This window comes from Lycorma delicatula, chromosome 9 (genome assembly GCF_047948215.1).
Source record: "Lycorma delicatula isolate Av1 chromosome 9, ASM4794821v1, whole genome shotgun sequence".
Classification (NCBI taxonomy): domain Eukaryota; kingdom Metazoa; phylum Arthropoda; class Insecta; order Hemiptera; family Fulgoridae; genus Lycorma; species Lycorma delicatula.
In genome coordinates this window covers 87,131,485-87,152,135 of record NC_134463.1, presented here as the reverse complement: position 1 = coordinate 87,152,135, position 20,651 = coordinate 87,131,485, and the positions used below count along the sequence as shown (strand labels likewise).

Genomic DNA, 20,651 nt, shown 5'->3' with positions numbered 1-20,651 from the left:
ATAATTTTTCTCAATTTTTAACATTTTCTTAAAAATATTAAAATAGTAATTCCCCTTTTATTATTATGTTTAGTATAATATGAACATTATATGTAGTTTGCCTCCAACTCTCAATACCTAAAATCTGAATTCTCTATTTAACTGTACTTTGTTGTCATTGTTTGAAAATTAACTTTTAACTTGATTTATCATGTACCTTGTCATTACTTTTTTTTTTTATCGACTGAGGATTTCCAGTTTGTCTCTTATATTGTACATTCAGTTGTATTAATTTACAAACTCCAAGAAAGAAGATTCACCTCTGCGATAGGGTGGTAGCATTTCACCTTTATGTAGATGTGAGCTTCAATTCCAGCTGACTAGACATTTTGTATACATTCAAATTCTCTATTAAAAATGTTACGAAGATTGTATTTAGTACATTGTTAATGATGTGTTTATTGTAACCATTGTGATCGTTTGGTCAGTGATATCTTATTAGTATATTATATCGTTATGATAAAGTGTAGTATAAAGTATTTTATAGTAAAGCTGGATTAAGTAAAATTTTGACTGGCAAGGAAAGCAGTGTTACTAAAAGGAATTGTTGTTTAACAGTAGTCTAAACCTTACAGACAAGATATTGCTTGGAAAGTGATGATGTGTTACCAATAAATTGGTATTTATTATAAAAATTATCATTGTAGATAACTGTAAGTAATAAATTAACCAAATTAAATAATTATCAAATTGTCGTTTAACCAATTTTGTTTCATAATTGTTATTTCAAATTATAGCATTAAATTGTAAAATAAATAGGTGAAATATTTTGTATTTTATTTGTTATGTATTAGATGTCATAAACGTAGGTGATTTGACATGAATCACAGACAAGTCGCTTCCAAAAATAGTGTAACCATCCACAAAAATTATAAGTACCCTAGACTTACTTGGGAAACTAGGGAGTAAAGTAGTTTCCTGTTGCCTTCTTTGCTGTGCCAAGCTGATTGAAATTCTGGTGCCATTCAGTCCTACTTTTCATCTCTTCTGTATAGGGACTGACTGTATAATCAACATCATTATTTTCATAAAAAGTAATTCTGATTGGCATCTTTGTACTTTATATGATTTACTTGTATCAAAGCTATAAAAAAACATGGGACGTTATATGTTATGCAGTATACCCTTTTCTATTGTAAAATAGTACTATTTTAGCCTTTTCTGTTGCTGATCTCTTTACATTAATTCAATAAAAGATTAATTCTGTATATTAATGGACTGGAAAAAAAATTTAGCCAAACATTTTTAATATATAAGATATCTTACATAATATAGTAATAATAATCATGTACATATATGCATGCTGTATATGTATATATATATCTGTACCTATAAAGCAACTTGTCCCTTACTGACTGATTCATCAATGCCCACCAAGCACTACCGAACATAAATTGATGAAAATTTGAATACATGTTCTTATAGTGTAAATGCAACTAAGAATGTTTTTTTTTTAATTCCGAGTTTAAAGGATAAAAATGGTTTTTAAATTATTTTTTTTAATAACCCAGTAAAAAATGGATTTTATCAACTTGGTCTTTGTGTGTAATTTTCATGTAAATATCTAAAACCAGTTGTAGATTTTGCTAAATTTGACCTTGAAAGGGTTGAAGAAGGTTAAAACATTTTGAACAATGCTTGCAAATTTTCCCCATTTCCGACTATACTAAACGAGATATTCGCTAGATTGGGGCTTTTAAATAACCTTCAGATAAATATAAAAAAAATTTCATTTGTTTTTTAAATTTTGATTTTATAAGGGGTGCGACGGTGTACGGCGCGGCGGCTCAGCCAACAAGGCCACTGTTACTGTATGTGCAACGTACATACGGCTGCATATACCTCCGGTTACTTTACTAATAAATGTAAAATAAAAGTAATTAAAACTTTTTTCTTTTTTTTAAATTGAAAACAAAGTACGGTCACCCCTTATTGGTATTTGTTGGGTAACGCGAAGAACCGGGCAAATTATATTTCTATCCGTACGAAGTAGGGCTAAGATGGAGGCCGACTATTTTGAAACACACATTCTTAGATAACTCAAAGTAAAGGTCTGTAGTGACCAAACTATTGCTGTGAAGAAATTAAATTCACTGATAGTTTTTATAAATTTAACAGGTTTTAATTCTTTTTCATCATTATTATTCTCATAACCGTGAGCGCTAATGATCTTAACCAAGTGTTAATGATCTGAGGAGTGGCTAGACGGGAAGGGAGAGCGAAGCGAGTCCTAACCGCGACGGTTAATGCCAGTAACCATATAGCGCGGGCGAAGCCGTAGCGGGGATGCTGGTTAAAGATAAAATAAATATTTTTTGTTAATTTATTTATTTTTCCTTGTACTGAAGCCGGGCCCCTCCGAGTTACGAATTCTAAATTGTAGACCTTTTTTCCCCTGTTTAGCCTCCAGGAATCACCGTCAGGTACTACTGAAATGTATAAGTGAAGTGTAGTCTTGCACAGTCTCAGGTCGACCATTTCTGAGGTGTGTGGTTAATTGAAATTCAACCACCAAAGAACACCGGTATCCACGATCTAGTATTCAAATCCGTATAAAAATAACTGCCTTTGCTAGGATTTGAACTTTGGAATTCTCGACTTCGAAATCAGCTGATTTGCGAAGACGTGTTCACCACTACACCAACCCGATATGTTAACTCGTTGACCTCTTCTTTTTCCTGTTTACTCACCGGGAATTACCATTCAGGTATTACTTCAGAGGATGATATGTATGAGTGTAAATAAAGTCTGAGACTTGTACAGTCTCAGTTCGATCATTCCTGAGATGTTTGGTTAATTGAAACCCAACCACCAAAGAACACCGGTATCCACGATCTAGTATTCAAATCCGTGTAAAAATAACTACCTTTACTGGATAACTCGTAAACCTGTTATTGGTTAATCCTACCCTGATTATCCAATAATTTTTGTTAAGGTTTTGTGATTTTTCGGTCACGTATGTACTCTCTCACGTTCTCTCTTCTGTGTGTGTGTGTGTGTGTGTGTGTAAATTTTTTTCTTCGTATTGTTGGTTAACTTATTTAATATTGAGATTAACATAAACACGATTCAGACATGCAGAATTATGTTACCGAAATTTCTGTTTGAATTGCCTCCCGAGATGTTTAAAAATTGAGAGATTGGAACACATTTTTATAGTAATAATTTCCTTCTTTTACGGTTCATAATATCTGAAAAAGTGTTTTTACAATATTAAGAATGTATATTCTCTTTGATATTATTTTATTATTTCAAACTGTGCGCATAATTTTTCAGTTCTATTAGTGTTTATGTAAAAAAAACAAAAAAAAAACGTGGAAGGTCGTCGTGATGTTTCCGATCATACTTTTTATTTTTGTTCAGCTAATTTGTTTATTCTGGGTTTCAATCATATGAATATTTACATTATATTAGTGTAAGTGGTCAATCTTGGCTCTTTATTAAGAGGAAGTAACCGTAACTTGTTTTACAAGGCTAATAATTTATATATATTGAACATTGTTGTCGATTGTTATTTTTTTACATTATAATAACCTGTTATTGTTGAAATGTACTTTCATTGTCAAAAATAATTAAGTATTCCATGTTAAAAATGACCATGAACAATTTACCGTTAAATGAGTGTAATGTTATGTAGAATACTGTTAATGAATTGTACATCATGAAATGATACAAACTTTTTAGTTCCTTATTTCTTTCTCTGTATTATTTAATAATGTTTTAGTCCTTATCTTTTATTTTACAAGGGCTTTGTATTATTTTATTACGGAAGAATAAGTTTTTTTGAAAAATTATCTGCCTATTAATTTTTTTTTTTAAATATTCTTGAAAATATCAGTTGAATTTTCCATTATTTTTTGGTCGATCGTTAGTAAATGAAGAAAATGTTCGCCGATGTATCCCTTATGGCAAACGTTTAGGATTGTGTTCTAGAAAGTTCTTTATCTCCAATAGTTATTCAATCTTTTTTAATCTTAAACCGCTTAAATTTAATTCCAAGCAAAGTACAGCACCAAAATATTATTTCAATGTTTGGTTGCTATCTTTCCGTGTTACAAATAAAGTTAACATTAACTCTTTCGCTTCTTTACGTTAGTTACGTCGACGACCGCGTAACGCCGTAAAAATAAACTTTCAATAACGCAAAGTAAGTAACAAATGTGGATTTTTACAACAATTATAATTATTGGTGTAGCACTTTATTAATATTGAAGGAAGCATTTAGCGGCACAGATCTGTGCTGCATAATTTTTTGTGTGGGATATTTTAATTTCGGGTATTATTTCCTAGCTCATTATCTGTTTTATAGTGAAATATAAATAATATATTATTACAAAAATGTTAGAAATAAAGAAAAAGAACCACTGAATATAAAAATCGGAAGAGTAAACGTTATGGAGGAAGAATTTTGTTATTTGGGAAGTAGAATTACTAAAGATGGACGAAGCATTAGCGAAATAAAATGCCGAATGGCATAGGTGAAACAAGATTTCAGCCAGAAATATAATTTGCTTCCATCAAAAATTAATCTAAACATCAGGAAAACATCTTTGAAAGTATGTTTGGAGCGTAGCTTTGTATGGAAGTGAAACTTGGACGATCGGAGTACCCGAGAAGAAAAGATTAAAAGCTTTTGAAATACGTGATGTAGAATATTACAAATCGCACGGGTGGATAAAGTGACAAATGAAGAGGTGTTGCGGCAAATTGATGAAGAAAGAAGCACTAGGAAAAGTATAACTAAAAGAAGATACAAACTTATAGGCCAAATCTTAAGGCATCATGGAATAGTATTTTTGATATTGGAGGGACATGTAGATGGAAAAAATTGTGCAGACAGGCAACATTTGGAATATGTAAAACAAATTGTTAGGGATCTAGGCTGCAGTACAGCGTTGTCCAACCCGGAACCCGCGGGCGCCCTTCGTTTTGTCTTTTGACGCCCGCGCCCATTTGGCAATTTTTAATACTAATTCACATTTAAAAGTAACATATTTTACATCTTAAAAAGGATATAAAAAATACATATTAGCCGTTATATTTGCCAGCAGTTCAACAGAAGTAATACTGCCGGCCTTTGTAACACGTGTTCATTTCTTTGTTATTGTTCATGACAAATTCATTTCCTTTGTAATGATTTAAGACCCTCCTAGCAGGGGGTCTAGCTCGACAGAACTACCTAATTGTCACCCATTTGGTGGTTTGCTCTCCACTCAAGCTATTAGCATTTTTTGTAATAAATTTCAAACTAGCATTCTCTTTTGTTCTTTGGTAAAACTGAGTCCCTTTCGTTATTTGCATTTCCTAATATCGAGTTTAATAAATTTTAACCTGACCTTCCTAAAATAGAAACATATGTTTTTCGTGAGAGAGAGTTTTTGAATTAATTTGCATGTGGGTGTGGCCAGGGAATTTTCTGTTATTTAGAAAAACCAATGAGATTCTATCTTTCAACATAATTAATTCCGACTCTTTGAGTGCCATCCAATTCTTCTATTTTAATTTCAATACAACTAAGTAGTTGTGAAGTGAATTAGGCCTACGTTCTGCTGGTACAATATGTTACGTTGTCTCGTATTGTGATATGTTATACATTCCATACCTTATCAGTGTTTTTAAAGTGAAGTTCTTTAAATTATTAGATATTATTTTAACATAATATATAGTGTAGTCTCAACACGGCTAAAAAGGAAAGGATTTACAGCTTTAAGAGTGAATGGGAGAATCAATATTTTTTTAATGAATATAAGGGAAAATGTGTGTGTTTATTGTGTAATGCTAGCGTGTCTGTTTCTAAAATAAGTAATTTAGAGCGGCATTTTTTTATTAATCACAATCAGTTTAATAACGAATTTCCTGTGAATTCTGAACTGAGAAAACATAAAGTGAAAGACCTTAAATCTAAATTACAATTGCAACAATCTGTGTTTACGAAACCTGTTCAGGATACCAGTAACTTGACAGAAGTTTCTTATAAAATCTGTTACGTATTAGCTAAAAGAAAACCCCGTTTAGCGATGAGGAAGTAGTAAAAGAAGCAATGATCAATGCCGCTGAATCGCTGCTCGAAAGCCACAAAGATAAATCTGCACTTACGTCTTCCTTTATAGGTCTGCAATTGTCTCAACAAACTGTTGCTAGGCGGGTTGAACATATTTCTAATAATTTGGAATCTCAATTACATCAGGATTTGCAACTATGTGAATATTTTTCACTGCAGTTTGATGAAAGTACTGATATATCTGATATTGCCGAGTTGTGTGCATTTATTAGAATGGTTTTCTATGACTTCACAGTAAAGGAAGAGTTTGTCAAACTGTTGCCACTTCATGGAAAAAGGAGAGTAGACATATTTCATGCGTTCTTTAAACTTGTCAAAGATAGTAACTTTCCACTTTAAAAGCTTGTTGCTATAACAACAGACTTCTATGACAGGTAGGAATAATGGATTGCTATATTTTTGTGCTGAGGATGAATCATTTCCAAAATTTATTTCTTATCATTCCATTATCCACCAGGAAGTTTTATGCGCAAAGGTTTTAAAGTTTTATCACGTCATGAAAGTTGCAATTCGAGTGGTGAACTACATCAGATAGTCTTCTACACGTCATCGATTGTTTCGAAATATTTTAAATATATCAGTATGGCAGCGTAATTCTTCATGCAGATATAAGGTGGCTTAATAGGGATAAAACACTGGAACGACTCTCCTGTCTGCTAGATGAAATCAGAGACTTTTTGAAATCATCTCCCGGACCATATTATTACGAACTTGAGATATCACTTGAAAATTAAACGAATTAAATCTCGAATTGCAAGGGAAATATCGTAATATTTTACATATAAGTGTTATAAATGCGTTTGTAAAGAAAGTGAAGTTATGGATTACACATTTAAACAGAAATTCCCTTTCACACTTTCAAAATTTCAAATTAATTCCCAAAACAGTAATTGACGGCGATTTGATCTTTCCTCTTATACCAAGCATCTTGAAACTCTTGTGTTTGAATTTGACAGTAGATTTAGCCAGTTTCCAGTACTTGAACCGGTGATACTGTTTGTCAACAATCCATTCGCTTCCGTTGACGTTAGTGAACTTGGAAATAGGGTGTGTGAAATATTCGGAAAGTTTAAAATTGAAGAATTAGGTAAATTTTGACCTTTCCTTAAAATCCTCATATGCAACGTGTAGCAATGTATGGATTCTGGTGGACAGAGAAAAATATTATTCCATTCTCCTTAGTGTTGCACTGAAAATATATTCGTGCTTTGGTTCAACGTATCTTTCTGAAGTTGCATTTTCATCAATAAACATCATCAAAAACATTTACCGATCCTGCCTGACAGATTACCACCTTGATGATGCGTTAAGAAGAGCGGCTTGTTCCACCTGCCCACCAGATTTTCCCCAACTTGCAACGGGCATGCAGTGACAAATTTCACATTTATTATCTGATGAGTAATTATAATTGATTTTTGCTTCAAATGTTTTCGTCATTATTATAATTTATAATTATTGATTTTGTTAGTAGCAGCAGTAGTGTGGAGATAATTGAAACGAATCCTGGCGCCCGCGCAACCTTTGTAATCATTCAGATTCGCCCTTAGTTGTAAAAAGGTTGGACAACGATGCTGTAGGGGGTATACCGAAATCAAACGACTGACTCAGGGAGTCTTGGAGAATTACATTAAACCAGTGAAATGACTGAAGACAAAAAAAAACAATAATAGTTTTCTTTTGACGGTGTGGACATGGCCGAAGCCGCAGATATAATTCGTAGAAAGTGGAAGGAGAGGTGGAGGTCAGGAGACCTAGCAGGCTGGATCAAACGAATTTTCACGGATCTTGACCTTTGGCTTGATAGGCGGCACGGTGAGGTCGGTTATTACGTGACTCAATGTTTTACGGGCACGGTGTTTTTCAAAGTTACCTGTACAAATTCCACCTCTGTGGAATTTGTACCCTCTCCCCGTTGCATGTATTGTGACAGGGACGATGACGCAGAACACACCGTATTTGTGTGTAATGAATGGCAGAATCAGAGAAGAGCGGCCGGGATTAATGGGCTTCAGGTAGAGAATCTTTTGACATTTATTTTAGGGTCTGAGGCCAACTGGAGGAAGTTTGAGACCTTCGCGACCGAAGTCTTCGCCGCCAAGGTGGCAGAAGGGATGAAGAAGAAGGTTCTAGATGTCAGAGTAGAGAAGGGTGGACAGCCCCATCCGTGAGTGGTCGCATGCTTAGGTGTGCGGCCTACAATGATCGGGTGGGGACTCCAGGGGCCAGTAGGTGAGGAAAAAGTTAGACCGAGACCCTGTTTTTGGTGGGGGGGGGGGGTTGGGAACGACTTAGCCGTGCCTGGTTCTTCCCCTTCCCGTGTGGAGGCAGGCAATGCTAATGACCGAGACCCAGTCTCTGGCGGGTGGGGATTTGAGGCAAGCAACAGAAGATACAACGGGGGGGGGGGGGGGGGGGGGGCGTCGTGCCGGATTTTTAGCCGGTGGGTGGAGAGGCCTCCTTTGAGTTAAAGGACAGGCCCCCCGGGCCGAGTATACTTAATTAGATGTCCGACCCGGGGATGTAGAGATAAAAAAATAAAATAAAAATAATATATTATTCTGCATATAATGAAAATGAAAATATTTTTTCTTAAAATAATATGTTTTGGTATAATGCAGAAACGTTTGCTACTACTTTCTCCATAAACTTTAACGACGTCAGACTGAACGAAGGTTATTATAGAACGTTTTTAAGAATTTATCTCAAAAATTGTTCAGTCCTTGTGACTATTTTCAACGACATGCTGCTGTTATCGCATTGGCGTCAATTAATATTTCCGCTAGGCTAATTTTATTACTGTGAACCTGTTTATTTGTATTTAGGCTGATACGTGTTTTATACCAAATGTTTTAAAAGTGTGTTAGATTTAAATTCTGTCTGTTCATTTAGTATATTTTCTTTGTGCGGGTAAAAATTATTTTAAGGTTGTCAGTTTTGGTGGATCGGTACCTGTGAAAGGGTCGGCAAATGTTGATTTATATGTTTTAAATATTTATTGCATTTCCATAAAAAACCGTTTGATCGTGTAAAAGATTGTGTAGTGAGAGAAGTTTAGTTTTATATTCCAAAAGTATGATTGTTTGATGATTTTATTTTATATAAATATATATTTTTTTTGATAAAACAAAACAAATCTTTACACATTGTAAGCGGTCGCCGAACAAGGTAGTCTTTCTGCAATATATAAAGTATTTTATATATTATTACAGAGATAGAAGAACAATTGCTAACATGTACAGGAACCAAACAGCAACAGTAACAATTGAAGAACATAAGAAAGAAGCCGTAATAAGAAAGGGAGTCCGACAAGGATGTTCCCTATCTCCGTTAGTTTTTAATCTTTACATGGAACTAGCAGTTAATGATGTTAAAGAACAATTTAGATTCGGAGTAACAGTACAAGGTGAAAAGTTAAGATGCTACGATTTGTTGATGATATAGTAATTCTAGCCGAGAGTAAAAAGGATTTAGAAGAAACAATGAACGGCATATATGAAGTCCTACGCAAGAACTATCGCATGAAAATAAACAAGAACAAAACAAAAGTAATGAAATGTAGTAGAAATAACAAAGATGGACCGCTGAATGTGAAAATAGGAGGAGAAAAGATTATGGAGGTAGAAGAATTTTGTTATTTGGGAGGTAGAATTACTAAAGATGGACGAAGCAGGAGCGATATAAAATGCCGAATAGCACAAGCTAAACGAGCCTTCAGTAAGAAATATAATTTGTTTACATCAAAAATTAATTTAAATGTCAGGAAAAGATTTTTGAAAGTGTATGTTTGGAGTGTCGCTTTATATGGAAGTGAAACTTGGACGATCGGAGTATCTGAGAAGAAAAGATTAGAAGCTTTTGAAATGCGGTGCTATAGGAGAATGTTAAAAATCAGATGGGTGGATAAAGTGACAAATGAAGAGGTATTGCGGCAAATAGATGAAGAAAGAAGCATTTGGAAAAATATAGTTAAAAGAAGAGACAGACTTATAGGCCACATACTAAGGCATCCTGGAATAGTCGCTTTAATATTGGAAGGACAGGTAGAAGGGAAAAATTGTGTAGGCAGGCCACGTTTGGAATATGTAAAACAAATTGTTAGGGATGTAGGATGTAGAGGGTATACTGAAATGAAACGACTAGCACTAGATAGGGAATCTTTGAGAGCTGCATCAAACCAGTCAAATGACTGAAGACAAAAAAAAAATATATTATTTATGTTTTAATATTTATAAAAAAAAAAGAAGCAATATATTCAGTGAAGGTTCACAGTTTAAATCTTATACAATTTTCGATCACATTGTAAGTCTATCTTCAAAAGATTTTTAAAAACCGCTCGTTCTTGTAGTATTTGTTGTCAGTGTGAAAACTGCAGCACCAGTCACAGAGGATGGTCATCAAGATGATTAATTATACATTTTGATTCGGTCTGTTGTTTTAAAACATTTAAAAAAAAAAAAATTAAAATTTTGTTTTCTAATAATTTCATCTATATTTAACATAGCACTGTTTTCTGTTGAAATTAGATTTGACTCTTAATTGTTATAACAATATTTTAGGAATGCAGTAGAAATTTTTTCCCCGATTTATATTCTTTTATATATGTATTATTATCATTGGGATATAAAAATCATCAGAATTATGAAACTTATCTTGAATTTTATTTTAAGATGTACATTTCTATTATCTGTGTGAATTAAAAGTTATGAATTTAAAAACAAAAATTATATTGTAGTTAGTGAAATTTTATTGGTTGTTGTGCTGAAAAAAATGGTTCAGACGAACCTCATAATTGTAATTATGAGGTAAATTATATTGTTACTTGTGACATTTATTTAGATTTTTCGTCAATATTTCTTAAAAAATCTGATGTGGACACTTCGTGACTTCCTTGTACGCCTATTAAATTACATATACACATTTTTAAAAGTACATAAAATTTTATTTCATTAATAACTTCTGATTTTTTTTCATATTTTTTTTTTAATGTTTTTGAATTATTTTATGTTGTAAAACGTTTTTTTACAATCGGAGGTTAATAATTATTAATAAATCAACATATTTAAATTAAAAAAAAGGAGATTAATGCGGGTTAGAACCGGATGTGCCTTCCCATTGTAAAATCAAAATATTTCATTAATTAAAATTTTGGCTGTAACTCCGGACCCAATGAATATAAGTACCACTTATGATATATCGTTGAAAAGCTCTCAATGAGAGGTTATGACTGATGTTAAGGAAAAGTCTAAAATCCAATTTTTTTGGATTTTGGGCTTTTTTGGGACACTTTTGGTCCAGTCGATTGCAAGCAACTAGATGTTACCAGAGTCCTAAATATAAAATGTCATAATCCTACGGCTAATCGGTTTTGAGTTATGGGAGATAAATACGTACGCACATCCCAACCTCGTAGCGGAAGACATCCGCCTTCTGACGTTCCCGGTCGACACACCCCCTCCCGTTCCTAGCCGTGATGGGCTTTAATGGAAATCGTCTTTAGCTCTCTAACTTTTTACATCTCATAGCAATAAGCCAGGCCTAGTTGGGATGCAACTGGTAAATGTCTACCGAAGCATTTACATCAGTGAAATTTATAAACCCTGTTTTTGCTTTCGCTGCAGGCCTCATATTTTTTTTTCTTTTTCCTGTTTAGCCTTCGGTAACTACCGTGCAAATAATACTTCAGAGGATGATATGTATGAGTGTAAGTGAAGTGTAGTCTTGTACAATCTCAGGTCGACCATTCCTGAGATGTGTGGTTAATTGAAACCCAACCACCAAAGAACACCGGTTTCCACGATCTAGTATTCAAATCCGTATAAAAGTAACTGGCTTTACTAGGACTTGAACGCTGGAACTCTCGACTTCCAAATCAGCTGATTTGGGAAGACGCGTTCACCACTAGACCGAGCCGGTGGGTTTGCAGGCCTCATCCGGATATCTTGAATGTACTACATCGTTACCCTCTGAACTATCGAGTTAGCGGAAGCATGAACCCTTCGAATTATTCATTCGAAGCAAATGAATAATAACATACCACCAAAAATGTTATTCGCAACATCGAAATTTATTCGTAGTTCCCTTACTTAGTGAATTCAACTTCAGTTCATATCTCTGACTTGGTTTCATTATAGACTCCGGTCTGACGTACCAGGGAGAGGCGGACAGAATACGCACGTACAGACGTCATACCGAAACTAGTCAAAATGGATATTTCCGTTGAAATCTGAAAACCTAAATTTTTCGCGATCACAATATATCCTTTACTTAGTAAAAGGAAGTAAAAAGGGTATTTTCAACAAAAAAAAAGAATTTAGTTTTATTCCTAATAAACAAATATTTTAGTTCGTAAAAGGTTTATAAAAAATTGTTAATTTTTTTAAAATTCCTACCTGTTAAACTTATGAACCTGACCTTTTCCTAGTCTTAGAACGCCATTCTTGTATTTCCTTCAAAATATTCTTTTGAAATTTGTAATTATTTGTACAATCTATATTTCTATTAATTCGTAGCAAGTCTTAAAAATAAGTTATTACAAAGTGTTTTATAAGTTATTAGATCGGTAAGAATTCAGGCTGCGTTTAAAAATGTTAAAAAGGTTTACTCATTCATTAGTTGAGTACGAACTTTTACAAAAATAAAATTAATTTTTAATGTTATATGGTTTATTTTATATTCAAAAAGGTTTACGTTTAGTTTTAATTGAGGAAATCAGAACTTTGTTAACAGAAAGATAACCAAATTGTCTTAAAAATGTAACTTAGTAGTTTAAAAAAAGGAATGAATTTTATTTAATATTTTTAAGTAGAAATATTTAAAAAAAACTTTGTGTATGAACCGAAATGGGTCGCTATTGGGTCGGTTTTTATTAATTTTTTTTACTCCGCGGTAAATCAGTTAGTAATCACAGTTGAATACCTATTATCACGCGGTAATTAGTAATCACAGTTGAATACCTATTATCACGCGGTAATTAGTAATCACAGTTGAATACCTACTTTAGAAACCGTAACATAAGACAATATTTAATAAATATAACATATTTTTACTCTTTCCATGATAATGTTCGTTAATGTTAAACAATACATTTTTTAAAACATTTATAAGTAGGTAAAATTAGATGAAAACAAGTTTTTTTTCTTTAATAAAATGCTAACGACATTAAAATACTTAAGTTTTTATTTTGCTATGCTGTTAATTATTTTAAATAACGCTGTAATTAAATTAAACGTAGCGTTCTTTTTCCCCCCTTACTTATGAACAATCAGCATTGTATCTCGCGAGAACGACATTTCGTTTTCATCGAAATTTGATACTCCCGCCATTTTTTTCCTTTGTAAAACGTATTATGATGAACAGGAATTAATGAGAAATATTAACAGAATCTATTATTCATGTCACTCCTTATTAAATATTATCTGCAGACATGTATGCGTAATAGCTGATAAATCATCGTAATTATTATTTTAATAAAGTTGTTATCAAAGTTGGTAACATACATTTGCTTTAAATTATTTTTATTTTATACAATTAATTATTACTATAATTTTAAAGTTATATATAATCTTCTTTTCTTTATGTATAATTGTTTTTTCTGAATGAATTGGTTTTTTGGTTAAAAGTAGATTCAGTCTTTTACAAAATTTAAGTAAAGACGTTTTACTGGAATGACTATGGAAGGGGTTATGACGCTTAGTTTTACTAATGATTTGCCTGGATAGTCAGAACGACAATATAGTGATGGTGACTTATGTAAATAGGTTTCTATTCGCAGTTAACTCGTTGTAGCTTCGTCGTGCTTAGAAAATACGGATGTTCCCCAGAATCCGCCTCCCGCGCTTAGTACTAGCCAATTATATTCCATTGAAGGTGGCAACACTGTTTCCATTCGTAATTTATCAATTACGCTTAAGAAAAAAAGTGTAAATTTTTATTCTCGCTTCAATCCCGTAAGCAGCTAATCTATTACGTCTTACACCAAGAAATGACCTTATATAAAGATTATTGACGGACAGATAAAAACATAAATTTCCTACATTTCGAACCTGTGTTTACTTACCTGTTTGTTTATTTATTGGGTAATCCCACTTATTAGTTTTGCTCATAGAGATAATTGTAACGGATGTAAGTACACCAGACCCAACCGAGTATTGAATTCTTGGCTTTCAACGTGTCAATCGGTTCGACTTTGTTATCCAAATTAATAATGTTACGATACAATAAATAAAACTATATCATTTGGAATCAGTTCTCATTAAATAAGTCTGTGAAATTTTACAAGCCGAAAAACCGTAATTAAACATATTTTTACACTATTAATAGAAAACCTATCTATTACTTTTATACCATCCTCCTGCCATTTGTCTATTCTTCAAACGTGGTGACTTGCTTTCATATTAAAAACTAATTAAAATTTTTTTTTTAATATTAAATTAACAAAATTACTTTTTTTTATATGGGCATCTAAGGTCATTATCCCTCATCAAATTTAAAATTAGGGTTTAAATAACCACCAGGTTCGTCATATGTAAGGGTGTAAAGGACCCTTACATTATTTTTAAAAGTACCGAAATAACAACATAGAACTTTGAGTGTTTACTATTTGATTGAGCATTTATTTACATTCAGTGTTTACTCATATATATTGATAACACTTACAGGGTGTAAAGGGCTGTCATATTAAAATGAAACAAATAAAAACAAAATGAAAAACGAAAGTCTTGACAATACTAACATTATTAAAAAATATCCATATTCATAGAAAAAAAACTACGTCACTTACACAGATTCCTTAAACTCAGTTTGAACTGACTTATAAACTTGTTAATAATCTGCTGGCATGAATATAAGCAACTATTTTTTCTTCTTTTCTATTTCCCAAATCAGCAAAAATATTATGTATTAGACCGAACCTATTTCTGAGGGCCTCATATATGCTACACTCTTTCATTAGATGCTTGACTGTAAGCAGTTTATTACAGACACCACACACTGGATTTTCTTCACCGGTTAACAAATATAAATTTGTTATTCGTGTGTGACCGATTCTTAGCCATGTCACTGCCATTGTTCTCGGTGAGTCAATTTCACATCGCTCTTCCATTTATACGGAGAAGTTTTAATTGCGTTTGCTTCGTATTTAACCTTCTCCATTCATTACTCCACCTGTTTCTTATTATATTAGACAATTTTTAACGTCAGGAATTATATCCAAATTATCATAAACTGTTACCGTTCTGGCAGCTTCATCTGCGCTTTCATTTCTGCTATACCAGCATGACCTGGAGTCCATACAGATACTTATTGCTGCCCTCGTCGATTTAAAACATACAAAAATGGACAAGATGTTTGCAGTAAGGACATCCCTAATCTTCTTGTTCTGAATTGCAGTAAATACGGTTAGCGAGTCGGAACATATAAGCACTTTCTCTTTCCAGAAATGTTCTGAATCACGTTAGTCAGTTCTGCCATATAAACATTTACCATATCTGGCAGTTTCCAATAATGGGCTTTTCCATTTACATATATGGAGCACCCAACATCATGTTCAGTTTTAGAACCATCAGTATAGACTTTAATGTATTCTTCATAACTACTGATGCTTGATAAAAATTCCTATTGCATGGTTGCTGCTGGTTTCTCTTTAATTTTTCCATGAGAGAAATCGAATCTTGTGTTTACCGCTGGTAAGAGCCATGGCAGTATTTCTGTTGCAAAAATTATTAGTGTATCTGGTAAAGCAATTTTATATTTTCTTATCAATTTATGATACTGTATTCCGGCTGGTCTGGAATAGGTAGCACAACGTTCATATAATGCAGCCAGAGGATGGTTTTTAAATGTTTTATTGTTTATATGGGTAGGAAAAGCCCATATATTTGCCACTTATCTTAAAAATAGGATCTTTCTTCTATAATGTAGTGGCATTATTCCGGCTTCTGACATTAAACTAGTCATCGGACTTCTACGGAAAGTGCTTGTGGCATATCTAATTCCGCAGTTTTGTATGACATATAACTTTTGTAGATGCAACTTTCTAGCGGATGAATATACAGTACATCCGTAGTTAAGCTTTTATTGAACCAATGATTAATACAACCTCAGTATATTTCTGAATCTGAACCCCAGTTGATGTTTGATAAACATCAAATAATGGACTTTCTTGCAACTAACACTCAAGTCCTGTATATGTAATCACCATGTAAGGGATTTATCTAATAATAGACTGAACTGTACCACAAAAACTTACCTTGATGAATAATTTTAGGTAAGTTTAATGATGGAAAAAAATACAATTATTACATCTACATAAATCATGTATGTCAACTAAATTAGGAGGGCTATTCATTTGCTAGATATTTACAAGTTGTACAGGTATATTTAAAGTTACATTTTATTAAATAACAACTGCGTTCAGATTTATTTGTGTTACTAAAGGTGGATAAAAATGGTCAGAGTTGTATTTCTGGGACGTGTGAGATGGTTTTTCTTTATTTTACACAGAACTGAGCTGTGTGCAATATTGACTTCTACTACAGATTATATTCAAAATCTGCATCTTAGTTATGTGCAAAAAGATATGGTACGGTTATTTTTAAATAACTATCATCTTTTTTCTTTTTGTAAAAAAAGTGTAAGTTTTTCAAAAATAAATTTTTGAAAAATTAACGTTTCAAATTTTAGAATTAGTGTGAAGTAATTAGTATAGCTAGAAACCCATACTTAATGTTTTATTTAGAAAATAATTTATTTACAACTGTTTGAGAGAAATTTATCTTCAGACAAAATGACTGACTAAAATGTATATCACCGACCTGGTGATAACCTTTAATGATTGCATACAGCTAAAATAAAATGACCTCAAAATTAAAAGAGGAAAATGTAATTATCATCAAACAGAATGAAATTAAAATTCATTTCGCTAAAAAAACTTATCACTGCTGTACAAGTATGTATTTGACAGCAAGTAAAATGAGATTTATTTACTTTTCAAGAGATTTCACTTGATATGTATTCAGAAGAATTTGAATAAAAAATTGCTGTCTATTTTTACTTGAATAAAAAGCTACTTTTAATGTAGAATAAAAGAATTTTTTTAACCACGTTAAGTTTAATATTTTTATTTTGGTGAAGATTCAGGTTCTTTTTGGTGAGAAATTGTATGAAGTTTTCTTGTTTATGGTAAATCAAAGCACCTTCTTAAAATGCAAAAAATAAAACTCCTGTACAAGATAGATTTACTGTAATTTTAAAGAAAACTTTATAATTTTGATCAGGACTAAGTTTTCTCTGTTACCTCATCTGTGATGAAATTTTTTTAAATTACTTAAAATAAAATTTCAATCATTTTTCTATTTTTATTTTTTTGGAGAGGGGGTATTGGAGACTAATCAGGTAACAATTTTTTTTTTTCATTGCTATACTTTTTTTTTAAGATGAGTGTTTACAAAAATCTAGATCATAAAAAAATGTACAATATAATTTGTTTAAAGATTCTGTTTAACACATTTAATTAAAACTGTTTTTCATACTACTAAAACATCAATTCAGTGGAAGTTCTCCAAGGCCAAAAAACTACCTAATGACTTTTCTTTATATAGTCCTATAAGCCTCCCTCTGCTCTAAAATGTTTTAATAACTTTTACTTCATGGACTTTCTCCATTAGTTCATGCAGCAGGCATCTCAAACCAACAATTTGGCCTCTGTTCTGGACATTCCACAAACTTCATTGTTATTGATTTTTTTTTACTACTGCTCCTATTTTGCCTGCTAGCATTTTTCTAGACTGGGTTTGGATAAGTGACTTTCTTTCCTAACTCAAATTTTTCCATCCATATATTATTTCTATTTCCAATTATAACCTCCTCTTTCTCTCCTTAACCTCTCCTCTTCCTCCAAACTGGTATTTTTCAGCGTATAGTGATACAATTCAGTCTGAATCCTTTCCTATCCTGGTAGGTGTTCCTCAAGAATCTAATCTAGTGTCCTTCGGTACAGCATATTCAGTTGCAAATATCTTGAAATGCTTCTAGCTTCTTATGTGAATGGCACTGTAATACTCTTTTGTTCCAACAAGCCAAATGACGTTTCACTAAATCTCCAACACTGTGTTTCCAAACTTGAAGGATGATTTATTGATCACTGTGTTTTGTTAAAATTAGTCCTATTAAAGTACACATATCATATTTACTCTGTCTTCTATTATGATTTGGCAGTTTCTGACTGCAAAAGTCATAGATCTTAGACTACTACATTAATAGTTGCCTGATATGGAACTCACATACTGGCATAGAATACTAGAAAACCTGACGAAACAACTATTTACTAAATATTACTTGAAAACAGCAGTTTCGATTAACATTACACTTAAAGCCAAATCTGTACTAGACAATTCTATGACCAAGTTTGGATGTATGGTTCCCAAATTTTTTGCCTTCTACAATAGCCAAACTACCGCAATTCCAATCAAAATATTTATGAATTACAACTGATACCCATTAGTACATGACAGATAAAACGCTTCATATTGATTGACACGTTCCATACCTTCTTTCAGGTTTATATACGATTCAAATAAAATCTTTGGAACCATGATAATCCATCATAGACAATTACATATACCAAACACTACCTCCTAGAAATGGAGTATAGATATATTAAGACCTTAAAAGGCTTTTGCCAACCAATTCTTTTTTAGTAACTATCACCTCTCTTTATCCCATTTCAAATAATCTCTTCTTTTGACATCACTTTTACTGGTGTTAGCACAATTGTAAAAAAAAACCAATAGTTTTAAAATTTTAAATTGTAATATTTCAATTTCGGTCAGAAATTTTGTTATTAAACATTATTTTTATTTTAGACTATAGTCTAAAAACTGAAGAAATGAAAAATTGAGTGGAGTAGAAATTATAGCTAATGGGATATACAGTATCCATACTATATTCTCCCAAAAATTGCCAAAAGGCTTTGTGACAACAATAATAATACTAATTGCGAATAAAACTGATACCAGAAATATACAAAACACAGAACAATAAGTTTAATACTACTAAAATATTGTTAAAGAGTCCAAAACTGGAAGTTGGTAAGAATAACGGAAGAGAATCCAGGGGAGGAACAGTAGGGCTTCAAGAAAGAGAAAGGAACCAGAGATGCCATTGGGCAAGTAAGGATGATTGGACAGAAATATTTATAAAGAAGAAGAAGAAGAGTGAGCCTGCGTTTCATAGATTTAGACAAGGGAGATAATGATGTAGATTCTTAAAGAGAAGAAAGTAAAATGGAAAGATAGAAAGTTAATTAAAAAATTATATATGAGACTAACAACAGCAGCAATGAAAGTAAATAAGATTATGACTTGGCTAGGTGAGTCTACGTTGAGGTGTTACGCAAGGATGGTGTTTTTCACCGACCCTCTTCAACATTTACATTGATAATATAAGGAATATGTTAAAAGAAAGAGAAGAAGGAACAAGTATAGGAGGATGAAAAATAAGATGCATAAGGTTTGTTGAAGATGTAGTAATTCTAGCTGATTACACACACATGCTTCAAAGATCGTTAACAGCCATTGAAAAAGGAATGAAACAGTATAGAATGAAAATAAATATAGGAAAAATTACTTTTTTGACATGTTCACAGATATTGTATTGGATAATTATTGGCAAGCTGTTGGGGCGCAGAAGCGTTTTAAAATTATTTTCCCATTTTGCCAGTATGCTATAGTGTTAAATTTTCTTTGGAAGGTTTTTCAACTTTCTTGTTAAAAAGCAGTTTTCTTAATTTGTGTTTGCCTGCTGAATCATATTTGTATTTATTATTTCTCAGTATAACGGTTCACAAACGCTAATGGATCAAGATATTTAAAGACTTCCAATACAAAAAAACAACTTTCTGTAGCCTTCTTTAGTCCAAATGTGCTTCAGCCTACATGAACGTTTATGTTTATTTTATTATTTCTTTTATATAGCTGGTGTTGAATTATTTAATAATTATTCAGTGAGTTTTCAAACTAACTGTAAGCAATCATTGTCAAAGAGTAATCACACATGTGTTTGCTCTGTTGGCTGCTTACTGTCAACTTGCCTATAGCATATAACCATAAATCAGTTTTCTCTCAAAGTAACTGATCCTGTGAACAACTAGATTTTAAAGTCAAGCTTGTCCTTTTTTAAACAAAAAAGCACTAGTACTTTTAAATTGTTTTAAAATGATCATTATATACCGAAGCCAACACCACACTTTAGTGACACATTCTTTTATATCTATACTCTCCAAAAGAGAAAACAATTTTTAATGTATTCTTTGGAATTATTTTATATGCACAACAGGAATTACAAGAATTGTAAAAAAAAAGTAATTTTGCAACAAAACTGATTTTATTTGTCAATTACAAATTGCCAAAAAATATAACCTGACATTATTCTGTGAACACAGAGAATGGTTGTGATAAAACAGTATAAATTCTTTGTGTTTGGATTGATTAAATACAGTTGCAAACAAACAAATTCTAGTTAACCAAAATTTTTGGAAAAAAGTTCTGGTTTCAAA

General features: G+C 32.3%; 1 protein-coding gene across 2 annotated transcripts in view; it reads left to right on the top strand.

The window, feature by feature from the left end:
* Gpdh1 (Glycerol-3-phosphate dehydrogenase 1) overlaps nucleotides 1-20,651 on the top strand; it is a 142,667-nt gene that overhangs the window by 1,158 nt on the left and 120,858 nt on the right. The window lies entirely within an intron of this gene.